Here is a 13,239-nt window from a genome sequence, read left to right as displayed (position 1 = left end):
GTTCACAAGCATTGGACGTAAACTTTTTCACAAGTGTTTGCCCCTCTCAGAGTGAAGAGGGCTTTTTTCCCGAAACGCCTTACTGAAAGGCGGTTGTCCGCACTCCTTTCAGAACCCAGTTTGGAGCACTACCAGACATTTCTGTATGCGGATCGTCGCGCTTAGAAGACTGCTGCCTCACGCTGAGAACGTGAAGAGCAGTTCTATACCTTTTTCTACCTGCGACTTTCAGGTGAACGACAGCCGCTGAAAGACAAGAACGAAACCGACCCGGGAATCTTGGGCAAAATGCTCTCTTCTGTGTGCCAATGCATGGACCCGTGAATCCGTGACTGAGTAAATGGCCAGGGTCACCAAAATCATGAATGGAGGTGGAAAAGGAAGATTTTGAACTGGAGATGAATAATAATCTTCATCTCATAAATGCGGTTTACATCGAATCTTAGTAGTTTCGCTGGTGTTACTGTTGTGGAGCAGTACGATGCAGATGGAAGTTTCGATGGGGAGATTTTACTAATACATACTTAAAAACGGGCGCCGTAAGTTTAATTGATTTTAATAAAAGGGCGAACCATTATTGCAACATAAACCAGGTGGATTTACTCAAGGTTTGAAGAAGGGCATCTGTCGGTCGATTTTTCGAAGTTGACTAGTGTACTGTGCAAAATCCCTAGCTTGCCCGCTTCCAAGAACCACGTAGCAAGGAGGGTGTAATGGTACTGTAGGTTATGGAAAGAGGCGACCGAGAAGTGACCCTTAGTAACTGCTGCCAAAGGCATCACTAGGGTCAAAGGGAGCAACCGGCTTTAAAGCAGGTGATTGGTAATAAAGTCTTGTAGTTCGTAAACGAGAATATCCATGGTTCCGGGCTCTCCGCATCTCCTGATAATAGCTTTGAGTGGAACACTCTCAAGAGCTCCCGAGAAATTTGTAGGGGTTGACTTTGGATGCGAAACTGTTGCCATGGATAACAGCCGTCAGGTGCATAGCATTGGAGCCGCTTTCAAATAACTTATTGTTCAAGATTTCGCCCTTCATGAATTCCGTAACGCATGCGTTCATTATGGTCTGTTCAAGTGTCGGTGACTGGCTTAGAAGATCAACGAGGCTAAAATAACATAAGATCTAATTTTTTAATAATAGTAATGTTATTTTCCAACTTGTGGATGGCATGCCGCCTGGCATGTTCGTATGTTTACAGTCGGAATGGAGCATGACTAGCAGGTTTGCGGGTAGTGGGGATTGCGCGAAAAGAAGATAATGTCATAAACAGTGGGAAGTATTCGATGAAATAATGATAATAGATATCTTTTTTAACATTTGGGGAATAACGGGCATGAGGTTCGATCAATTCAAAGACTTAACCGGTTGAGATGAACTAAAAGTGCAAGACCACTGCTGGTCAAGAGTGACCTTGGGTGATTGGGTAAATAGCCGCAGACTCAACGAGAAAAAGTGGGGATGGAGATGGGAGAACATGGCAAGTTTTGTCTCACAAATATGGTGCAATGTGAAAACAAGCAAACTCACTGATTGCACTGTTGTAGGGAAGTCGGGTGCAAGAGTAAGGTCGGATGGGGACACGGGGACACAGAAAGAGAGTTGGTTTAATTTGATCGATTAGTCCAACAGGTTGGAATGGATATGTCGTAGAGGCAGTCGCAGTCGCAGATTGCGGTCGCAGTTCCTTCAGTGTCCTTCTCGGTGTCCTTGAAAACAACGGGCATGTGGCCGATATTAACCGCCAAGCCAACCTTGCCTTGAGCCTATAATCACCCACATGCCAGTCGATGCATTTAACGCGCCTTTCCATGGCTTATCAAGTGCGGCACGTTCAAAATCGGTTTAGTTTTTCCCTCGTGTAAATTTGTGAAAGAATTTTTTCGTTCTTCATGCTATTCACAGAGTACGATCGAATCGTTGATGAAGTTTATTACTCTAATAAGACATTTGAGAGATAACCCTTGTCATTTAGCGCACACGTCTTATTTTGCTTAAGGTCTTAAACATGACATCAATTTATACCGATGGACCTCTGTAGCCATCGATAGAGCACAACAGATGTGGGCGAAATGGCTGCCCGTAAAACGTAAAACGCGGTATCCAATGCCACATGTGCAAGGCCTGGCGGCACTCCAAATGCACGGGTTTACAGGACGACCAGATAAGTCGATTAGCTAACTCTCCTGACCCGTTAGTCTCCGCCAGCTGCTCCTACATTAAGGGTGCAATGCATACGGCGGCAAGAGGACAGCCCCCAAAAACGGCATTCAATCCCCACTGAAGGATGCGAAACTGTTGCCATGGATAACAGCCGTCAGGTGCATAGCATTGGAGCCGCTTTCAAATAACTTATTGTTCAAGATTTCGCCCTTCATGAATTCCGTAACGCATGCGTTCATTATGGTCTGTTCAAGTGTCGGTGACTGGCTTAGAAGATCAACGAGGCTAAAATAACATAAGATCTAATTTTTTAATAATAGTAATGTTATTTTCCAACTTGTGGATGGCATGCCGCCTGGCATGTTCGTATGTTTACAGTCGGAATGGAGCATGACTAGCAGGTTTGCGGGTAGTGGGGATTGCGCGAAAAGAAGATAATGTCATAAACAGTGGGAAGTATTCGATGAAATAATGATAATAGATATCTTTTTTAACATTTGGGGAATAACGGGCATGAGGTTCGATCAATTCAAAGACTTAACCGGTTGAGATGAACTAAAAGTGCAAGACCACTGCTGGTCAAGAGTGACCTTGGGTGATTGGGTAAATAGCCGCAGACTCAACGAGAAAAAGTGGGGATGGAGATGGGAGAACATGGCAAGTTTTGTCTCACAAATATGGTGCAATGTGAAAACAAGCAAACTCACTGATTGCACTGTTGTAGGGAAGTCGGGTGCAAGAGTAAGGTCGGATGGGGACACGGGGACACAGAAAGAGAGTTGGTTTAATTTGATCGATTAGTCCAACAGGTTGGAATGGATATGTCGTAGAGGCAGTCGCAGTCGCAGATTGCGGTCGCAGTTCCTTCAGTGTCCTTCTCGGTGTCCTTGAAAACAACGGGCATGTGGCCGATATTAACCGCCAAGCCAACCTTGCCTTGAGCCTATAATCACCCACATGCCAGTCGATGCATTTAACGCGCCTTTCCATGGCTTATCAAGTGCGGCACGTTCAAAATCGGTTTAGTTTTTCCCTCGTGTAAATTTGTGAAAGAATTTTTTCGTTCTTCATGCTATTCACAGAGTACGATCGAATCGTTGATGAAGTTTATTACTCTAATAAGACATTTGAGAGATAACCCTTGTCATTTAGCGCACACGTCTTATTTTGCTTAAGGTCTTAAACATGACATCAATTTATACCGATGGACCTCTGTAGCCATCGATAGAGCACAACAGATGTGGGCGAAATGGCTGCCCGTAAAACGTAAAACGCGGTATCCAATGCCACATGTGCAAGGCCTGGCGGCACTCCAAATGCACGGGTTTACAGGACGACCAGATAAGTCGATTAGCTAACTCTCCTGACCCGTTAGTCTCCGCCAGCTGCTCCTACATTAAGGGTGCAATGCATACGGCGGCAAGAGGACAGCCCCCAAAAACGGCATTCAATCCCCACTGAAGAATCAGAAAGACGGGTGTGAGTGTTCCGCTTTGATCGGGACACTCGACGCGAAATTGGAGCGTCTGAAGCATCTAGACATAAAGAATGTAGCGCCTTAGACGAAAGTTGATAAGAACTTTCTTTGCTGAATGATTACCCCGCGCTTTCCGCACCGGGTCGTCTAGCTGCGAAGAAAGCCATACAACACTGACTCAGCTATAGAGACCGCCACAGCGTCTTTAGTGGACAGGCGCCTACGGGAAAAAATTGATAATCTGAGGTTATTCTCCGGGAGAATGATTCAAGCGAAGCTGGCACAATCAACCCTTAGCAATGTCCTCACCAAGCCTGACCATTCGCTCCACGCAGAATGGTTACGCCAGAACTCCTGGGCTTCTAATCGCTCTTTCCTCCCAATCTGCCGTACAGAAGATCTTGGAGCGGGCTGACAGCATTTACAGGCCAACCCAATGATCAGGCGTCTATCTGAGGATCACCCTCTAGACGCGTGAAAGCTTGGTCACAGCAGACTACCATTGGGTACAGTCACGAAAAGAGCTTGTTCTGGGCTTCAATTCAGCCAACCTCAAACTCATGGCCAAGCCGATTGTGGTCGCAGACCCTTGTGCTCCGGGAAGCAGGCCGACACAACCAGCCGAGTCTCCGAACAGCGGTTTTTATTCGACCACCATAAGGTCTCCCGCCCACCAAAGGAAGTGATGCCCTGAAGGAGGCGAGCCTCACATGCAAGCAGCACTCAAAGCACGTGGAGTTTTCAACGCCTATCTCCGTAACAGGCAGCACAGGCGCAACCATGTACTCCTCACCAAGCCGCAGCCTCTGAGCTGGACTGAGTTAGATGTGCAGGGACAAGCAGCGAAGCCAACCTCCAGCTCCACTCCGTGAAAAGCGGCCTCTCTGCTTGTGGACACAACAGCCGCCCAGGACCCCGACAAATAAAGCCATAAACGTGTCTAAAGCCAAAAGAAAACTCCCTCGTACGTCTATTTTTTGAGCTGACTCAAAACGAGGGAGGGTTGGTGGGGCTGCTCTGGACTTAAATGCGGCCCCACCGATCCCGATTGTTCCCTCTGATACCACTCCTGCACCTTTTTGCGCGGGTCCGATTCTCTCCTTGCCGGTGTGGTCCACCGTAGATCCTCGAGCTCCCTGAAGATTACCAAGTCCTCATACGAACCCCTGAGCAACTCTCCCCCAACTACCACTTCACACATCTCCTGCTGGAAGGTGACTTCAACGCCCCAAAGTCCTACTCGATGGAGCCCCAGCGCGTCAAATCAAGCGGATTGTTCGCAGCGGCGCTAATTATAGTCGTTCAACAGAGTACTTGGACCCAAAATGTAGTTGCACTCGCCGAGTGTCTTTTTGATGCATGGTCGGAAAGGACCAGAAAACATCAGGAGGATAGACGATAAAAAGGATATGGACATCTGGGTCTCCTCAAACTTTTCCTTCTTACCGTACAAGGAGAAATCAGCCCAAGAGGCATTCGTAATTCTACGGATGATCCGACGCATTTTCTCCTGTATTGCTCGCACGGACTTCCAAATATTCTATGAGGGCTACGTAAGACTGCTCCCGGAATACGCAAACAAGTTGTCTAATCAGGACGCATGAAAGACGTCACCCTCATTGAGCGTGTCCAGCGAGCCGCTACGAGAATGGTTGCCGGTCTCAAGTCCGTGGACTACGAACCGCATCTCGCCATGCTCAATCTCCCTCCCCCTGGAGTATCGTCGCCTCCGATGGTACCTAATTCTTACATATGCCCTGTTTGAACAAAGCTTGACAAACAGGTTTTTCACCGTTGACCCAGCAAACACACGGCAGGCACATGGTAAGAGGATTTTCAAGCTCGGAGCGCACACATTCATTAGACAAAATTTTTCCTCACTTCGGGTAGTAGCTGCGTGGAATGACATTCCTCCGACGGTTGTCCGTGCTCCTTCCAGAACCCAGTTCGGAGCACTATTATTTATGCAAATCCTCGCACTGGCAAGCATACTTCCCCGCGTTGAGAACATAAAGAGCAGTGCTATACCCTTTTTTTCACTTGTGCCTCTCAGACGAACGACAGCCACTGACCGACGAGAATAAAAGCGACCCGGAAAACTTGGGCGAAAGCCTCTATCCTGTATATCATTCCGTGAATCCACGAAAGCCTCTGCAGCAAACTTCCTCGTGTGCTTCACATGACTGGTTAGCCCTATTTCTTATTTGCAGCCCGCCTCCTTTTATACGTGTTTCGGCTTAGCATTCTGAAACATGCTTCGTGGGCTCGATCCGCTTTTGCTATGTAAACACTCTAGCCAGGGGTAGAGATTGTCACAACACTGTCTGAACAATTCTGAATGTAAACCGTGATAACTATTTTCTCAATAGCGCTCAACTCAGCTGAACAGTCTAAAGACAGCGAAGAAGGGATTCAAACTTAAAGCTGTCGCTACTGGTGAATCCTTCGGAGAACTGCTAGGTCACTTTCAAAACTCTGAAGCGATCATTGGTCGCTTGAAGAAAGGACCAGTTGTTCTGGAGTTTGGCGTTCAATATTTATACGAACGAGAGATACGCATTAGCTGCGCACACACCCCGCAATAAAAGCAACAGTCCATTTTTGTGCGAGTGGCTGTGCTGTCGGTGTGCAGGGAACTTCTGGTACTAATCAGGAGTTGGAAGGTCAGGCGAAGCAAATGAGCCACGAACATTTGCCCATGACAAAAAATAGCGATGCACGGAGAGCCCAGTTTTGTTTGCCTAAGAATTCCATGGGTCACCTTCCAGTCACCTAGATTTTTGTTCACAAGCATTGGACATAAACTTTTTCACAAGTGTTTGCCCCTCTCAGAGTGAAGAGGCCCTTTTTCCCGAAACGCTTTGCTGAAAGCTCGAACGCCGTTTTTTGAATAACAATACATTGCTTGTGATTTTTCACATGTTTTTTTTAAAATTCGCTCGCAAAATGTTTGCTCTAAGGTATGTAGTAATTTCATCGTGACCATTGAAATGCTTCCCGCCATCAGGAGACTTCCTCTGTCCATGTGCGTTATGGTCTTGGGATAAGATGAAACGCACTTTGGCTCAATATGAGTTGCAAGAATGAAGCGCAAAAGAGCTGTGAGTAGCTGAATATAGTGTAATAGTTTATTTATCCTATGTTGTTGAAATCGGACGGATGGTGCGCCGAATGTAAATAGTTTTTGTAGACAGGGTCTTCTTATGGGGATGCCAAAAGTGACGCATGCTTCATCTTGCCCGGGACACATTGGTCCCAGGTTTCTCAAGGATACATCAATGCCAAGGCTATTGTTGTCGTCCATATATACTGCACGAACCTGACCCCAAAAGCGAAGTAAAAAATTCGACGTGTTGGGCATGTCTAAACATGGGAACATTAACGAGACCTTTATTGCTTGTGAGGTAATCTTCCGCTGCAGAGTTGTTTATTCGAGAATGCCAAATGAACAGTCGCAGACTATTGGACAGAGAAGAGAAGCTCTCATATGCATCTTGGAGAACCAGACGATAAATCGTTTCTACTTTCCACTTCAGAGCCTAACTATGCTCAGATTAATGGTTGTTTCGTGACTCTGAAATAGATATTAATATTTTACAATCTCTGAGGGACCTGTTGACATGCGAGGGCTAAGCAACTCACTAATTTGACCAATCCAACGATCCAAATTGCCATGGGTGTAAAGTGAAATAAGAGCTTGGTTTCTTTACATCTCATCAACTCGTGAAACGGAAGAATTGCCCTCAGGCACAGGTACAACAAACCCAGAGGGATCTGCCTGGTAAAAAATCCGGTGTTTTGTAAACGCGCAGCGCAAACGAAACCCGATCAGATGCCCTTCAAACGAAACTTGAAAGATTTGTACTGATTATAAGATTTGACGTGCGAGGTTTTCGTTTTCTAGGATGACATTAGAAAATGGGTAAACAGATAAACTTCACCCGAAATACCAGAGATTGACTGGCACAATAGGAAGAGAAGAATGGCCTCAGTTTCAGTACTGTCTATTAAGGTCAGTTAACCTTTCAGGAACCCTAAAGATTCCAAAGCGATCTCGCAAGAATTGAGCCCATCGCGGAAAACGAAACGCGTCTAACGGGTTAGTATGCATGCCGGTTGTGACATCCCCGGTCATACGCGTGACGTACACTACGTGGATCGCAAGATTAGCGCCCAACTCAGGGAATGGCATCTCAGTCTCCTGTTATTGAAGCAGCCTTTTCGCATTTAACGCACATAGGCCACTATGTCAAATGGACCGATTTCCCAAGGTGATCTACCAACCCTGTTTACCTAAATAATCGATTCTAGTTAATTGATATATTTGAACTTGTGTGTCCTATTGTTTAGTCGGCAGCTTTGTGTCCTTATATACCATGCTCGTCAATACCTATAACCCGATCATGCCTCAGTTGTAGTGTTTCCTTCAAGCTTTGAAATAGACCTCTTATTAACTGTGCTTGCAAGCTGAAAGTTCATCAAAAACAGCTGCCCACAAAATATTCTTACGTAAAATCGAACATTAAACGTCATTTGAAGCTAAACAGTGGAGCAAATTTATGAAAGCTCTTTATCTTCTAGTCCAAACTAAAACTTTGGTCCAGAAGTTTTGCAATAAACGGATTCGGCCATAGCTCAAATTTTGCCATAAATCGTACATTGTCCCCTTGAAACCCAGTGCAAAACACAGGTCAGCCAAAGCATTTGGAAACCCGACATGCAGGGCAAGGTTTTACTCCCACACCATTCACCGAATAGCCGAAAACGTGGTCTTGTTTAAATCACAGAGGCGCTTGGGGAGGGGATTTGGCATATTAAAACAACTGTTCAGCTAAAATACTGACGGTGATGCAGATCATTCGGATTTGGATTTGACCCGTAAATGATAATATCTCCCTGGTTTGTTCACACGTTTCTAACTCTTCATAATGTCTTTTATGGACTTCCGGGTAGGCGGGTCACCCAAGCGGTTTTAGAGGAGCATATGCTAAAACAAGTAGTATTTTTATGAAGAGATATAAGCTTAAAAATGGTTTCTTATTTGATCCCTAAAACAGGAAAGGCCCAGACAAATGTATTTAGCGCATATTGAAGAAGGGTAGGTTATATTCGTGGATAACTAGCCAGGCCGTCCACAACAGCAATCTCTATGTAAGGAAAATATACGTAGAAAGACCAGCCGACAGCGTAGTTACCACGCAAGTGGACATGCATGCTCAAGCAACCAACCCGATGGGGAGTATCGGAGGAAACTAAGTACACAGGGAAAGTCTGGGTGCATATTTGGGTGAGAAAATGGCACACGCGAAGAATTGGGACAGGCTTTGAATGGACATTAGAATGCCGAAGGAACATGAAGCGCGCAAAAATTGCCCAAGGTGGTGACCGCAGCCGGCTGCCTTACGATAACCCAAACAGACTATTGGAAATGACCTAATTACTGGGTCTCAGTAATTCATCACCAACTCAACTGTTANCTGCCTTACGATAACCCAAACAGACTATTGGAAATGACCTAATTACTGGGTCTCAGTAATTCATCACCAACATCAACTGTTATGAAAATTTTTTTAGCTTTTTCCCTGAAATTAGTGCATTTGTGTGTTCTTTTTGACGCACATCGGTAGCCTGTGCACATCGACGGTGCTTGGCCATCTGCTCTGACAGAATAGAGATGGGAGTCAGTTGCGCCAGGAAATCCATGCATGTCAACTGTCGCAGCGTAAATCTCTACCTTAACTAGTAGGGTTTTAAGGAAATAATTTTCCTTTTTTCTCTTGGTGGAACATACAACGCATATGGGTGCCAAAGCTCTACGGTAGCCGTGACTAATTTTGTCATTCTATGGATTCATCCAGTAGGCACAGCCCCATAGTTCTCAGTATGTTTCAATTGAACCCAAATTGCACGCGACTTGTGGATTACACTCATTTGTAAACTAATATGTTTTAACGAAGGACTCGGTTGCATACTGCTGAAGATCTCGTTTTTCTTCAACCAAATGTGCTGCATAAGGCCGCCTCATGATTTTATGCAGTAGATATTGCGGCATATCTTGTTGATGGCGGCGGTCTTATGCAACACATTCGGTCGAAAGATAAAATGATCAAAGTTTTCAGCCGGACGGAGTCAGATATCCTTGCAAAGCCAAGCTAATTTGCAAATGCAATGGGCGTACAGCCAACTGAGGTAGAACGGCATAAAATTTTTGAGGTAGAACGCAAGTTGATGGAACCTCGAGGAACGTGCCTACCTGATGGACACCAAGAAAGGCAAAACCGGCGAAGCCTCTGGTTTACCTGTCACTGGCTGATCACAAAAAGAATAAAATATTTCTCTTTGCAGAATTGGCATCCCTGGAAGTCCTAGGGTGGTTGATTCACTGGGTCACGTAGAAGATTGAAATCCTCCCGCTGTTCAATACCATTGTGTACATTGCAATACGGATGTGTCGTATGGTGGGTTATTGCCAAGTTATCGTATGACACAGAATAACTCCATTCCGTAAGCTTCCCGGCCGTTGATGCGGGATGTCCATGTGATGAGAGGCTTACGAGCTCCACATGTCTTTTATATGTATATCGTGTTAAGGTTCTTGGCACACAGCAGCGGACTTCAACACGGTGAACCACGGGCTAAGCATTTTCCAAAGTCCCAAAACAAGTTTGATTTAGTAGTGTTTGTTACGTGCCAGTTTTTGATGGCTTTTGAATGTCTGCCGTCCCAACAGTCTTAAGTAATAAGGTCCGTCGTCATCGAGTATCCCGCGAAACAGGTCTGCTTAGTTGACAACAGTTCGTAGTTGAGATCCCGAAGTTGGATGTAAAGCTGATCGGTTGTACTCGGCAACCCGCGTTCAGTGACTTTAATAACCCAATAAATGAAGCATCAAAAATTAGGGATTATCTAAGAATGTGCAACTACGATTCAAGAATAAGAAATTTCTAACTTATCTCATCTAAAACCTTGTGAATTCCATGACAACTGGGCAAATGCACCTCAAATTCGCACCAAGAACCCAGGGCAAACGTCTTAATCAGCGAAGTCGTCACGATGGAAGACACGCCATTGCGGACTCAAGAATGCAGTTATCTGAAGGTCCCACTCTATAATGGCAATAGAGCATGTTGATCAGTCACAACAAGAGAGAAAAATCAATTGTTAATCAAAAGATACAGTGATAAGCTGAAGAAAGACATACAAACTTTGTGATCAGAGCCGACGACGGTGTATACCCCTCATCCTAATCGAATAAGACAAATGTTCACAGTTTTCCGTAGCGTTTTCTCGACCCATTCACCATATCCAAAATGAAGCGTGTCCCGTTGTTGGCCTACTATTGGACTCTATAAATTACAGGACTCAACTTTGAACTGAGTAATGCATTCAACTTGACCTAATCGTAGTCTCCTCGTTCATTTGCTTACTGCGCATCCGTGCTTCTAAGCTCTACTTGGTATGCTCAATTACACGCGCCACTCACAATGCCTCAAAGACTGTCCCTTGCCAAATCTTCTGTATAGCATGTGTGTCTGTGTGTGAATGTGCGCAGCTGTTCCACTTGCCCTCCGTGACCTATCCGACTACTGAGCCTGCTCTGACTTGTTCTCTCATGCGTGATCGAACCATCGAGCGGCATCACCAGACTATCGTCCGAAGGGCTGACCGCAACCTACACCACTGAGCCAACATTCCACCCAAGGTTTGGTCTGTGGAAGTTTACAATGTGCTGTGCCGGTCAGCAAAAGACCAATGCAATAATTGTCACCACAAAAGTGAAAAATTGAGGTCTGTTTTATAAATTTGCATATCCTTGTGTGAAAATACCACAAGTTTTTGAACCCAAGTCTCCCTTTTGATAGCCCGGATTGTCGAACCTACTCGTCACTCGGAATTGGGGTTCAGCATAGTGCAGCGTTGACGGAAAGGCTCTCGTGAACGAGGATATCAGAACTGAATATTGCCGGACAGCCTGAAACGTAACGTTCCAGTGTACGTGACCTTGTAAACAGATAGTCTTAAGCACATGTAGGACTAAAGTACGGACGTCAGAAATTTGTGCTATTATGCCACTCCATCGGTTGAATGGTGGGTGAGGGCTATACGACGGAGCGAAATTTTAGTCAAGCCTGGTCCACGTGTTAATGAGTCAGCCTCAAATTAGTTATTGGTGGTGTCATATTCCGCTTTCGATAAACATACTGCGTAAGAGTACTTTTCCAAATCTTTAGATGCCACTGTACAAATAGCTCGTCCACGATAGGCGAACTGATCACACTGCATTGGTTGTGCTGGATTGACCCCTTACTTCGTATGCCATTTGACTGACTTCCCTGGACGGTCCTTTCTGCAACAAACTCAGCTGTACTGACCACTGCCGTCTCCCTGGATGAGGTCCCCGAGACGTGACATATCAGTGGGTAAAGACATTGTCAGGCATGGCCGAGTTGCGCCTGCAGTGGCGCTTGTGAACCCAAGATATTGTCCCCGATCTCCACACCCAGTCTTCTCAACTAAAAGCCCACTGGCACGATTTTATTTACACATCAATTATATCAGTTATGGCTCCCGATGTGAAACTATCTAACCCACCTGCTTAAATCCTCGGCGAACGAAACGGTGGCAGCTATCACCATTTTTCGGCAAGTACGCAGCTTTTACAGCTGATGGTGTTGATGAGTCGAGTTTCCTTCTTAGGTGTACGAGGATTACAAAATTAGCACTGAATTGGAGGCTGACTCATTGGGTGGGCGAAAAAACTGGCAAACCTTCGAGGGAATAACGGTTAGGCTATGTTTTTGATAAAAAAGCTAAAAAAGCGTGAAAAATCTGATTGGTCAGGCTTCTGCAGGTACATTCCTCTATGCTTTTCCTCTTGAAAAATCTGCAACTCCTAATGTACTTTTTCGACTCCAAACTACTAATTAGTAGTACAAAATTAAAACTAATGAAAAGGTCACCAATTGAAGGCAAACCATTACAGTCACCAATTGAAGGCAAACACACACGCCAGAGTCTAACTATTACGAGATAGCTTCAACTTAAAGGTATTATTGTTTGACAGGTATATTTTGTCGATTTCTTTGGATGATCGGTTGAAAATTGCGGATCATTCATACTTCCCATGGGAGTAACCGAACTTCGATAATTTGGTTGCAATTGCGGCTTTCTATAAGGAATTGCAACCAAATAGATAAATCATCTACTTTCTGTGACCCCTATTTATGGTGATGTACATCCATCTCCATTAAAACAGTGGCCCCTGACCGATCGCAGAACGTACACAATTATCTTTTTTAAACGAAGTGAATAAAATCCGCTTTGCACCAAATTCGCAGTCCGATTGAAAACTGTTAAATTATTTTGTTTGATGTTAAGTAACACGAGAATTGTTTTTAGAACAGTAGTCAAAGATGAAAAGATCTATCCTTCTCGTAATAAACTGAATGATCTTCGATGCGGCAGCTTATGTTTAACATGGATTACAATGTTGGGAATTATGGCAACGGGTTTGCGACTCTTAGTACAGATGGATATCAGACAAAATAATTGGTGTACTTTGGGGACTTTGTACGTTTTATGACTCTTCGCTGATTTAC

This window comes from Opisthorchis viverrini (genome assembly GCF_000715545.1).
Source record: "Opisthorchis viverrini unplaced genomic scaffold opera_v5_396, whole genome shotgun sequence".
NCBI lineage: Eukaryota > Metazoa > Platyhelminthes > Trematoda > Opisthorchiida > Opisthorchiidae > Opisthorchis > Opisthorchis viverrini.
The sequence above is the reverse complement of the archived record's forward strand: the minus strand, read 5'-3'. Positions refer to the sequence as shown.